Consider the following 13,156-nt stretch of genomic DNA (forward strand, 5'->3'; position numbering starts at 1 on the left):
CTGTACTACCTAATCAACAGCCTCTAGGCAGTTCACAAATTCTTCCATTAAAATCAGCCAGGAAGACAATAAAAATCAAAACAATTAAATACAAGTACTGAATGACTGATTGAACAGATGCATTTGCAAAGCATTCTTAAAAGCTAGCAATGATCCGTATATGCACCTTCTCAGATGCTGTCTGAGAACCATGGTCCAATCCAGGTTCCTAGATGAATGTTTGATATCCACACTGGTGTTTTCTGCAGCAATCACATAATGTTAACACCAGCATTTCCCACAGCAGTTATAATCTGTAGAGCTGCCCTCAGAGGTGCATCACAAGGGTCCCAATCTGCCATGCTCAGGATTTTAACCCAGATGTTTAGAAACATTTTTGGATTCACTTCAGGCCAGTGAAGAAGAGATTGGCTTCCCTTCCCAAGAGTTCTGGCAACTGAAAAGCCACTCAAATTACTCCAAACCTATATTCTATAAGTCCATACCTACTTATCTAGTGGGAATTAGGAATCAAACAACCCCTGAATTACAAAGTTGAGTCCATATCTTTTATGATAGGAACTCCAATGGGGGTAAGGTAATCTACCTAAATGAGTTTTAGTCATCTCAGTTTTAACTTCCATCATCCAGTCCAACAATCTGAATCTGTAATAGGCAGGCATTGGAGATCAAGTGTTGCCCTCCATGTTTATGGGAAGCTGTGCTTGCCAAGTCAGGATTAAGGTATGTGGGAAGGAGGACTCAGAAAGCATAAGCAGACCTTGCCTGTAATGATTTCTGTGGGGGAATAGTCCAATCTCCAGGATTACCATGCCAATGCATTTCAGCCAAATGACACACATTTTTGTTCCGAGAAGTGCTTCCATTACATTATCTTAGGGCACAATGCAATACATTTATCCAAGTGGCCTGAGGAATGTACAAAAATATTCAGATGACCAAATACTTGGATAAAGTAGAATGCTGTCTCCATAGGGTTGGGTATAAGGGAGTCGCTATTATTGACCAGTGGGGGGTGGGGGGATATCCCAGGGCCCATGAGGGAGGGAGGCAGGCAGGCAGGCAGGCAGGCAGGCACTGGTTTGGAAACAGCCTGCTCTTCTCTCTCCCCACCCACCTCCCTGACTCACTGGCAAGCCACTGGCTCCTGATCAGCATGTGGAGAATGTGCAATGTTATTTGCATGTGGGATTGAGAGAAAGAGCATGCCAGGAATGTTTTCGTTATCACCATGTCCATATCACCATGTCCATATTGTGTCTTCTTCAGCAAAGACACAAGGGGAAGGGGAAGGAGGCTGGGGCGGGGGCCCTCTCTTCACTTTTTGTCCCAGAGCCCACTTCAACCTTCCTATGCCCTGGTTAGATATATGATAGGTAAAAAGCATGGGGTCCTCATGACATCTGGAGCTGACATCCTGGCTTTGTTCCCATCATGGTAGGAGGGAGGGAACAGCAGCAAGAGAGGATGGGGCCATAGTAGTAGTTAAACTATGCAACAAATACACCATATGGAAGATCTCCTAGGGGGGCGCATAATGATTGCATCTAAATCTGGACAACTTTATAACAAAAAGATATGGAGCGCACACATACTCCTGGCAGGCATCAGCAAAGAGGGCTCAGATTTTCTGGGCCTCACCATCAATTCCACCCTAAACATCTTCCCTGCTAGTACACACATACACCGGCAGTGTATGTGTATACTATCCTTACCAGCAACATGTGTATACTATCCTTACCAGCCTCCATCCTTGCCAGCAACATGTGTATACGATCCTTACCAGCCTCATCAGCAACATGTGCAAGCAATAGCCATAGATTTCATAAATATATGAAACATTGCCTAGAAATAGGAGCCTTTGCCTAGAAATAGGATGTTTCTTCCCCTACCTCAGGTGTTTTGAGATTTGTTGCAGGTAGACAGTGCAAAAAAGAGAGCATTGTACTGTTTTGTTTGGCTATGGCGTGGGGCAATATGGGACTGAAAAGACCCACTGATCTTCTTGCCCAAAGAGCTGCCGTGAAGACAGAGAATTGGGAACTTTGGACAACTGAGGGGCAACTCCATGTTGTGTTATAAGTATTTTCTCTTCGTGTGTTTAAGGCTAGCTGTGTTTCTTTCTTAAGAAAAAGCAAGTGCTGGGAGGGATCCAGAGCGAGCAATGTGTGGGAGGCAATGTTCCATCTAACTGGGATTCCCAGATGTTGTTGACTACAACTCCCACCATTCCCAGCTGCAATAGCCTTTGCTTGGGGATTACGGGAGTTGTAGTCAACAACATCTGGGAATCCATGTTAGAGGAAACACTAGTGGGAGGGCCAGTTTAGTCTTCTCTCCCACCTGTATCATTTTTCTGCCAAAAATCACCCCACAGACTTACCATCGGCTGTAAATAGAAGCTTTTAGGGGCAAACAGCAGTTTGTGAGGATGGCTTTCATCAGCAAAATGTCACAGAAGGAAATGATTCAGCCCTCCCTCCCCTCACACACCATGGTCCCAAGTCCAGATCACTGCCACCCTGGCTGCTTTTTGTTGAGAAAGATTCGTGGCCAGCCATAAGCACACTAATTAAAAGCACCTGTTATCAGGTGCAACGTTTGGTCCAGAGGCTTGGCTCTTTCCTATGTAATTCCCATATTAGCACATGGTGCCGTTTAAGCGTCCAGGCAGATATGCCACTGTAAGACAGCACTAAGCAGGAGAGGGTATGCTAGAAGGAAAATTGTAAGGCATCACCGTTCATGTTCCATTCCAATTTCCACTATTGAGATAACCTAAACCTTGAGGGACAGCTAGTCTTTCCTTCCTTTTCATTTATAAAGCCCTTCATCAAAAGAAAGCATGTATACATGCACAGACACACCTTTTTTGAAATCAAAAGCATTACAGCTGAGTTACTGTTAGAATCCAAAGATGGCACTCTGGGTCTTGTCTCGAGTCTACAGCTGCCACTGAGCCGTGTTTGCTTATTGAATTTGCTGCAGCCCAAATAGCCTGTTATGCCAGCTGTGTACTGTGGAAGCACTTTCAGTGTCTCATTCTTATCTGAAGTCAGTGAGCAGATGGAGGAATTCCCCTGTCTGCCACAAGAGCAGACTGTAGTAGTAGTAGTAGTAGTAGTAGTAGTAGTAGTAGTAGTAGTGCTGCTGCTACTACTACTACTACACCACATTTTTATATACCGCTTTTCAACACAAGTTTCCAAAGCGGTTTACATAGAGCAAGAATAAATAAAGATGGATCCCTGTCCCCGAAAGACTCACAACCTAAAAAGAAACATAAGATACACACCAGCAATAGTCACTGGACAGTGGTGGATAGGGCCAGTTGCTCTCCCTCTGCTAAATAGACTGGCCCAGTGGTGTAGCTATAACTGAGCTGATGGGTTCAAAGAACCCAGGCCCCACAACTTCTGAGGAGGCCCCAGCTCCACCCCTCCCTATTTTCTTAAATATCTCCCTCACCTTAAGGGGCCGCTGAGGAGAGGGGCAAACATGGGCCCCCTCTGCCCTAGCTACGCCCCTGGACTGGCCACTTTAAAAAGGTGCCTCTTTGCCCAGTTAGCAGGAGTAGTCTCTTTCACCTCCTCCTCCCCAACCAGTCCCAGGGAAAATCCCTGGCTGCCTCTCCTCTTCCTCTTCCTCTGCTGATGTGGCATAGAGTCGAGATTCAGCTTGGCACAGATGCTACAGACCAAGATGCATTAAGGAATGCCACGACGCACGGCTGCTTACCCAGTCTAAATCCCTACTTGCCCTGACTGAATTTGTGTTCACTGAGCCAGTTTTTCTCAGGTGTAATTCCACTAGTTTGAGGGGAGGAAGGTCAAAGTATAGCTGGATGCTATTCTTTTAAAAGGCATTGTTTTCTATTTGTTTGCTTTTTTGCTAGGATGGGGTAGGATGTTCTACCATGTATCATACTACAGGATCATAGGTAGCAACACAGTACCCTTTCCCACAAAACTGGTGTGTGTAGATTCCCTGTATCTGTAATTCATACACAATACCTACATGGATTATAATGCACATTCTGCTTTAAAATGGCTCCCATTTACTTTCAAGTCACAAGTGACACATTCCAGACTAAAAGATACCATTACTTTGCAAAAGCCCTTGGCTTATTAACACATACAATATGAGCTATTTCAGGATAGCCAACGGCTATTCCCCTTAGCACATCCTGCTTGAAAGGCTGTTCGGCATTAGCTGAGATTAAATCACTGCACTGCACTTTTCATTGCTTCAGATACAGTTTTGTTCTTTACAGGCCAGTCCTGTGCTCTGCAGATCGTGCACAGGATCAGACTAAGATTCTCAGTGCCCGCGTGATGGCACAACAGGGCCTGATCCCAGCAACACCACCAGGATAGTAGTAGTCATTGACACAAGTGTTTACCCTGCCCTGGCCCCAATGAAACATATCAGCATCAGGCAGGGTGTTTGCAGGTGATGGCAGGGGTGGAGGAAAGGCACAATACCGCAGTGTTCCCATATATGTCTTCCAAAGATCTTTGAAATGGCCCTGTTACCAATGCAGCATAGCATCCAAGCCTAAGAGCAAGCACCAAACCCAAAGTGTTGCTGCTTTAGTTGGCTGACATATGGTGCAAGGTGAAGTACATCTTGCAACATAACCTTTGTGCAGCTGCGCAAGCGCTCTGTTGTGCCAATTGCAAGAATTGCACAACCACATTTGCACAGTTCTTGCAATTTCCTGTAACTGCACACACGCACGCACATTCAGTTGTACAGCAAGTCAGCCACCATTTGCACTGTGGCAGCTAAAGTTGGTTTATGGGACCTGGGTGTTTTTGTTCTTCATGTGGCTTTGGAGCAGAATTGTCCTCTCCAACTCAAATGAGGAACATCTGCATCAGTCTAGACTGGCAGATATTTTTACATGTATTTCATTTGAATGCTACATGCTTACTATTAAAAGTCACCTGTTTTCTCATTGTTAGTGATGTTTTTTCTTTCTTCTGCCTTTCCCCCCCTTTTTTGTTTTGGACAGCATGCTGGCACCCCATGGTAGCCAAAAGCAATAGTCCCTTCTTTGTTCCTCAACAGCAGGATTAGATGCTCTTCAGTGTACAAAGTACCATGATTTTGGCAACTGTGCTCTTACAGCTACGTCTGGCAAAGAGGAGAGGTGGGGGAAATCAAGGGTTCTCAGTACATTCCCACTATGCTTATCTAGCCATTATTTTGAAAGATAATTATAGCAATCAGTCATCCTTCAAGGCATTATGATTAGCCCTGACAAAGCAATTGTTACGCAGTAATTTCCAAAGTCACTATGGTATTCCTGAATTCTAGCCTAGCCTCTCCATGCTCTTGTTCTTATCAGTGATAGCTACATTTCTGAGGTTCAGGCATAATTAATCTAAGCTCTTAGGAGTCCCATCTGAAAGAGCTTTCAGTGCTTTGTTGGTTTGTCATCATTACACGCTCCTGGTTCTGGTCTGCTATTCTCCCCACTCACCACAAAAATGCCTTTGCTCTGTCCCACCAGTCCCCAAAGTCAGCTATTAGGCAGAATCTGAGCTCCACCCCATGCCCTTGCTTGTAAAAGCCTCTGCTGTGATTGACAGTGGGGATTCACTTCAGAAGCAGCTTTAAATAGCAAGGAGGAAAGACCCTTGCCAGAACATACAGCACCAGAGCATAATGAGGTGGTTTTTTGTGCATCCCTTTCTTCATGGCATTATTGACCTTCCTCTTCCTGTTCAACTACTTCATTGTATCTGTAAATCGTAGGAAGCAATTAGGTACAACAGTCAGCTGTATAAATGAAGATTATTGGCAGAGAGACAGGAAGGAAATATCTTCTGTCTCCTTATCAGAACACTGGCATAACAATCGCATTTCTGTCTGTGACTGCTGTATCAGGAAAGGAGGAGTTCTCCCTCACTATGCCTCAAAGAAATAACCTTTTCAAACAAATATAAACTGTTGGTATACCAGTAGCTGTAATAATTCCTGTCAGGAATATTTACACATATTTGTAAGTTTGCTTGATGTGTGCTCTCCTTGCAGGATGACATGTACATCAACAAAAAGATGCTGTGCACAGCAAAGGGAAATCTCCCATATAGAGGCCACACACACACACCCCTCCCTCATGCTGGATTGGAAGCACATCTCCACCCGGTAGTCAGTGATGTCATGACTGACTGAAAGCAGGCACTGTCTTCCACCTCAACAGGGTCACTAGCTGGCCTTAGGGAAGCCTACTTTTCCCCTTCTGAAGACCCCACTTGCAATATGGACCTACCTTCCAGAGCAGAGCACCCTTCCAAGACTGATGTATGGGAAGTTGAAATGCTCTTTGCAAGCATTTCATTTCATACATCTGGAAACCAGTATCTTCAGGTAAGAACTAACAGCAGGGATAGCAGATTTTGAGCCCAGCCGTCTCTGTAAAAAGGTCTCATGGAAGCCTCCATCAACACCGTCTTTTATTTAATGGTGGCTACAATTTTTCATCTAAATCGTTTTGCCGTATAATAAATGTGGTCTTCTATCTGACTGTGGGTAGGTTCTCACAACCCATGCAAAGCTGTCCAGGAATCTGGGGGTTTGCATGCTGTGCACACTCCCAATTTTCAGTCTTTCTGGAATCTTTCAGACTGGAATCTTTCCCTAAAACTGGACTGGCACTGCCCCAACCCAAGAGGTTAACTGGGACCAGCAACTGCAGATCAAATGCCAGATTACCAACCTCAGTTAAATTGTCACATTGGCATGGTGCCAACTCAACATTGGGGAAGGTTTCCAGGTTGCAATTTCTCAGAGTTTCTTGCAATTGGAAATGAAGAGCACACATAGCATGCGTGTGCTCCCGCTTCACGGTCGGATAGCCTCACAGGGTTTGTGAGAGCCCACCTTATATAAATGGCCAAAAATGTGCATTTTAATATGAACAAGCAATTTTTGTCAAGGTATATGTATAGAGCCCCTTAAAATGTTTATAAACCTTCATATTATTATTAATAATAATAATAATAATTCAATTTCTATACTGCCCTTCCAAAAATGGCTCAGGCCGGTTTACACAGAGAAATAATACATAAATAAGATGGCTCCCCGTCCCCAAAGGGCTCACATTCTAAAAAGAAACATAAGATAGACACCAGCAACAGTCACTGGAGGTACTGTGCTGGGGGTGGATAGGGCCAGTTACTCTCCCCCTGTTAAATAAAGAGAATCACCACATTAAAAGGTGCCTCTTTGCCCAGTTAGCAGGGGTGGGTTATGAGGGAAACAGTGAGGAACCAGAATTCTTCTGAACCTCACACGTCCATATACAGGTGAAACTCGGAAAATTAGAATATCGTGCAAAAGTCCATTAATTTCAGTAATGCAAATTAAAAGGTGAAACTGATATATGAGACAGACGCATTACATGCAAAGCGAGATAAGTCAAGCCTTAATTTGTTATAATTGTGATGATCATGGCGTACAGCTCATGAAAACCCCAAATCCACAATCTCAGAAAATTAGAATATTACATGGAACCAAGAAGACAAGGATTGAAGAATAGAACAATATCGGACCTCTGAAAAGTATAAGCCTGCATATGTATTCAGTACTTGGTTTGGGCCCCTTTTGCAGCAATTACTGCCTCAATGCGGCGTGGCATGGATGCTATCAGCCTGTGGCACTGATGAGGTATTATGGAAGACCAGGATGCTTCATTAGCGGCCTTCAGCAATTCTGCATTGTTTGGTCTCATGTCTCTCATCCTTCTCTTGGCAATGCCCCATAGATTCTCTATGGGGTCAGGTCAGGCGAGTTTGCTGGCCAATCAAGCACAGTACACTGTATACTTTTCAGAGGTCCGATATTGTTCTATTCTTCAATCCTTGTCTTCTTAGTTCCATGTAATATTCTAATTTTCTGAGATTGTGGATTTGGGGTTTTCATGAGCTGTACGCCATGATCATCACAATTATAACAAATTAAGGCTTGACTTATCTCACTTTGCATGTAATGCGTCTGTCTCATATATCAGTTTCACCTTTTAATTTGCATTACTGAAATTAATGGACTTTTGCACGATATTCTAATTTTCCGAGTTTCACCTGTAGCAAAGAGCGATACCTGCTAGCCTCGAGTGTTAAGGAATCAGTCATACAGCCAATTCCTTCTTTCTCCAGTATCTGCAAGATAGTGAGCTGTGAACAACTATTCCAATTGCCTTGTCTTTCAGTTTGCCTAGGGTGGCTCCAAGATAACATTTCCGTTTCTTGTATCATTCTGTTGTCGTTTTGTTATCATATGATAAACAAATCTCAGCTGTGTGAGGGCTGCCAGTCTGGCCCACGACCATGATGCACAGGGAAGCGGAATTGAGCTTTTGCTCATGCTGCGGTTCCAGTTCCAACTAGAGCCCCTGTTGTTATTTGCCCCTGGAGAAAAGCTACCATTAGTGCTAATGGGAAGCAATTCAAATTGGGACTAAAGTCGGGGGCGTGGGGGCTCTCCCCACTGCAGTTCCAATCCTTTCACAGCTGGCATTTTGTTTAAAACAAAAATCCAAAAGATGGCGCTGCATTGATGCATGTAATGTGTTAAACCCAAAGGTCTCACAGAAGAGGTTTTAGGGGGATTTGAAAGATGAGAGAGGTGGCACTGCATTATTTCATCATTTTATAATAAGCTATCGATTCACTAGTATCGATTACCAGTTCCAAATGTCCACATTGTAAAAACTGTTTGAAGGTACAGTACACACACACACACACACACACACACACACCCCTCTACCTGTGTCCAGGGAAAAAAGCAGCAGGTCACAACCAATAATTGCAACATGAAGCCCCAATCCCAGGAGAATGCCACACTTTGTGCTTACTTCTGCAGAATAATTGGAGATACCCAGCACTCGTCGCATAGATAGGTTCTCCCCATGGCCCTGGCCTATTAAGGTATGTCTGCACTCCAGACTGAATCAATTTTGCTCAAGGCATTTTCCCCTCGAGCTAAACTTTCAAGGCACTCTGTTGACACCATCAGTAGTCAGTCCAGCACAGCACAGCGGTTCACCATTTGAAACTAATCACTTTGCATTAGTGGATTGATTTATTTTTTTCCTCCTCCTCCTCCTCCTCCTCTGAAGCCTATTCTGCCCTTTTTGTTAAACAAAAGCAAGGACTGAGCTACTTCCAAACTCTTATTTCCAGGAAAAGGAGAATAAATTCACCCCCAGGCTAGAAAAGGGTTAAGGTTTTGGAGCAAAGGGGGCATGGTGGGAAAATGGCCTAGAACTTGCAGTCAGAGCTCAGCCACAGCATCCAATCTCAGTGCAAAGGGGCCAGTCTCCCCTCTTCTTATCACAGGTACCAGGTCTGTGTTTGCAATCAGGATGCACAAGCAGCTGCAGGTCCTAAGCCTCAAATCAACCACCTCTATCCTAAACCACCACATACATTCCATCCTTACTTGGTACATAATATTCACAGAGGACATCTAGGACAGTCAGAGGACTCAATGCTTTGAGGGAAGAAAGCTGGTCTTGTGATAGTGAGCATGACTAGTTCCCTGAGCTAAGCAGGGACTGCCCTGGTTGCAAATGAAAGGGACACTAGAAGTGTGAGCACTGTAAGATATTCCCCTTAGGGGATGAAGCCACTCTCAGAAGAGCATCTAGGTTCCAAATTCCCTCCCTGGCATCTCCAAGATAGGGCTGAGAGAGATTCCTGCCTTTAACCTAGGAGAAGCCACTGCCAGTCTATGTAGGCAATACTGAGTGAGATGGACCTATAGTTGACTCAGTGAGACTCGCCGGGAAGGGGTTTGCAGGAGAGCAGGCTTAGCCTGCTCTCCCCGCAGATGAGCAGGAAAGCAGTCCCGGGCAGCTGGATCGGCCGTCCACATGACTGCCGGCTCTGTCACAGATCCGGTGGGGACTGTGGGGATTGGGGGCCACGCAGCCCCCAGAAGTTCCATCCTGGAGGGACCCCCAGGGCTGGGAGGCTTGTTTCAGCCTCCCGGCGGGGTTCTCCTCATGTCTTGCCACTCTACGGCAACACACGATCGAAAAGACGGGGTTACTGGAGCGCTTGCTCTGCTAACCTTGTCTAAGGGGAGGGGGAATTAGGAGGGTTTGCTGCCGGGAGCCGCACAACTCCCATGGCAGCAGACGATCAGGCAAAAGCGGGCAAGTCTCCCTTAGCCCACTTTTGCCTGATCGTGAGAATCCCCTCTGTATATGGCAGCTTCCTTTGTTTCTATCTCATATCTGGACACAATGGTGAAAATGAAGGGACAGAACATGCATCCAGGCACAAGCTCCTCTATGTCTCATAACCAGAGCCCCTGGTGGCGCAGTGGTAAAACTGCCGCCCTGTAACCAGAAGGTTACAAGTTCGATCCTGACCAGGGGCTCAAGGTTGACTCAGCCTTCCATCCTTCCGAGGTCGGTAAAATGAGTACCCAGAATGTTGGGGGCAATATGCTAAAATCATTGTAAACCGCTTAGAGAGCTTCGGCTATAGAGCGGTATATAAATGTAAGTGCTATTGCTATTGCTATAACCAGTCTCTCTCTAAAGGCCGGTCTACAACACAACATTAATTTGGTTTTATTGTCATGGCTCTCCATAAAGATTCATGGAAACTGTTCTGCTACAGTGCTGAAAATCCTGTGACAGTTGCCCTGATCTCTTCATGGAACTCCAGGGCTCCTAGGTTACAACGAACTTCATTAAAACCAATGCTCAGATTGCAAGGGGGCTCAGCCCCCTACTGTTTTGAGAAGGCTATTGGAGGGCTGCTTGTAGTTATCTTTTGGCAAACCGTATATTAGAGGATATGCAATCTATCTGGAAGTCATTTACATATAGGCAGTTGTGGACTGTAGAAGGCAGTGATGCTGCAATGCCTTTCATCTTTGCAGGAGGAGAAAGCCACACAGGGACATCCTCCTCCTGCTCAAGAGGTCTACAATAAGCAGATCCCATTGTGAACCTGCAGTGTACTGTTCTTTGGGAAGGTGTGCACAAGCATCCATGCACCACCTCTTAATCAATAGTTCCTAATGTCTGAAGATTCCCTATTTCAAAAAAAGTGTCATCAGCAGGGCTGACCCTACTAAGGCGCAGGGTGAAGCAGGCCACTTCAGGCAGTGGAGTACATGCCAGTTCTCAGGAGCAGCACCCACCCTGCACTCCACTGGATCTCCTGCAAAGAATGGGAGTTGTTTCCCAGTTCCCAACAGGAAAGGAATGGGGAGAGATTTGAAAGCAAAGAACTAATTGTGGTGTGATCTTAATAGTAAGAGAGGGGGTGGGATAAGGGAAGAAGAGAGCACCATTTGGCAACAAAATGTCATGGGCCAGTACCAATCGTGAATATTTTTCAAGATCAGACCACCACCACTTCTCATTTGAGGGAGGCTTCATGAACAAGAGTTTCCAATCAAATCTGTTAATAGTAGAGAGGATGTCTGTGGTTGCCACATTGGATATTTCTCTGTAGGTTATCATACACAATGAACGACCCCAGGAAGGTATCGACCATGTATTCCACAATCGCACAGATGTAGCCTGTCAGAGCAATGGGCCTGGACATTGGATTTCTGGGGTCCAAACCAGGCTTCAGAACTGACATAATGATGGCAGTCTGCCACAAATGTGAGAAAACATTCCTGCCACTTGAGTGTAGAGGGCCAGCTGCAGACCGAGCATGTTTTGGGGCTGGTGCTGCATGCAAATTTCATAAATGGATGAAATAGCTGTGTAGGGAGTCAAATAGGGCACCATGAGTAACCATGAAAAGGGCAGATTGTATCCATCTCTCTGGCAGGAATCAAAGCAAATTAAGAAAGATTCCCATACTAAGTTAGAAGTCTGTTGAGTTTATCTGCATAGTTATGTGTTTGAAACACATGAAGGTCTTCCTAAAGATATTTCAATGGACAGCAAGACTGTAACTTCCTACCTATGATGATACAAGATACAAGTTTAGTATCCCTTATCCAGAAGTGTTCCAGATTTCAGACTTTTTCAGATTTTGGAATATTTGCATACTGTAATGAGATATCTTGGGCATGGGATCCAAGTCTAAACACAAAAGGTTACTGTACACTGTATTTTATTTTTTTAAAGGTTTTATTTAAAGTCTCTAGTGCCAAAGTGAGCGAGTGAGCTGAGGCGTTTTATTTTTTGTTTTGTTACGAGACGCTCAGCCGCAACGAGTTGGTGCTGCAGGTGCACGCCGTGGTGGTTTCCAGATTTTGGAGCATTCCAGATTTCGGCTGTCCGGATTAGGGATACCCAACCTGTAGGTAGCAAAGATTGGTCAGTTTTTATTTTATTTTAATGCTTTCAGACTAGTGGCATTGGTCATTCCAAGTTTAACAGACCCAGAAGCTGCTCTGGTGATGGATTCAGTGGGGTGCTGCCTAAGCCTTTTGGAGAGCCAGCATTACATCCTGTGTCATCAGAAGAGACACTAAGCATGCACCACTGCTCCCTAGTTGGCAATATCAAGATTGATATATGTACTGCTGGTTTATGACATGTATTAGACTGTTAATAACAAAACTAGCCAACTGAGCCTGGGTGGTCCACCCCGGGGCTACCTGTTTTCATGCATAAAGGCTGAAGTTGCTTTTCAGTCTCCAAATGCCTCATTGCCTGCTCTATCCACACACAGCACAGATTCAGGTAGATCTCCAGCAGTCAGCAAAGCCAAACTAACTAGCGGAATCTTTGCCAAGTAGTCCCAAGCAGAAATCCACATCAATGGGGCAAAATAGAAAGATGCAGTTCTTTCAGAAATCTAAAAGCACATGCCCCTGTCCACTCAGGATTGAAGAATGTTGCATCTGGATTTTTGAAATGTGAATTTAACAACTCAGACACATGTCAAGGACTCCATTGAAAGTGTTGGCTTCCTGAAACTGTGAAATGAACAGCCAATAACCATCAGGTTGCTACTTTTACCATGAGATCTACATAACAGTACAAATGAAAATATGACAAACAAATTCATAGTTTGTGGAGACTTCCATGTTATTAAGAGACAAGCTGCAGATTAAATCCTCAACCATGTTTCTTAAAGTGTAAAATATAGATTCCCTGCACCTTAAAAACAGCCAGGATGGGTGTGGGGCAGGAGATGTGGGAAAGCTAGTAAGGCCAATA

The sequence above is a fragment of the Hemicordylus capensis genome, chromosome 2 (genome assembly GCF_027244095.1).
Source record: "Hemicordylus capensis ecotype Gifberg chromosome 2, rHemCap1.1.pri, whole genome shotgun sequence".
Taxonomy (NCBI): Eukaryota; Metazoa; Chordata; class Lepidosauria; order Squamata; family Cordylidae; genus Hemicordylus; species Hemicordylus capensis.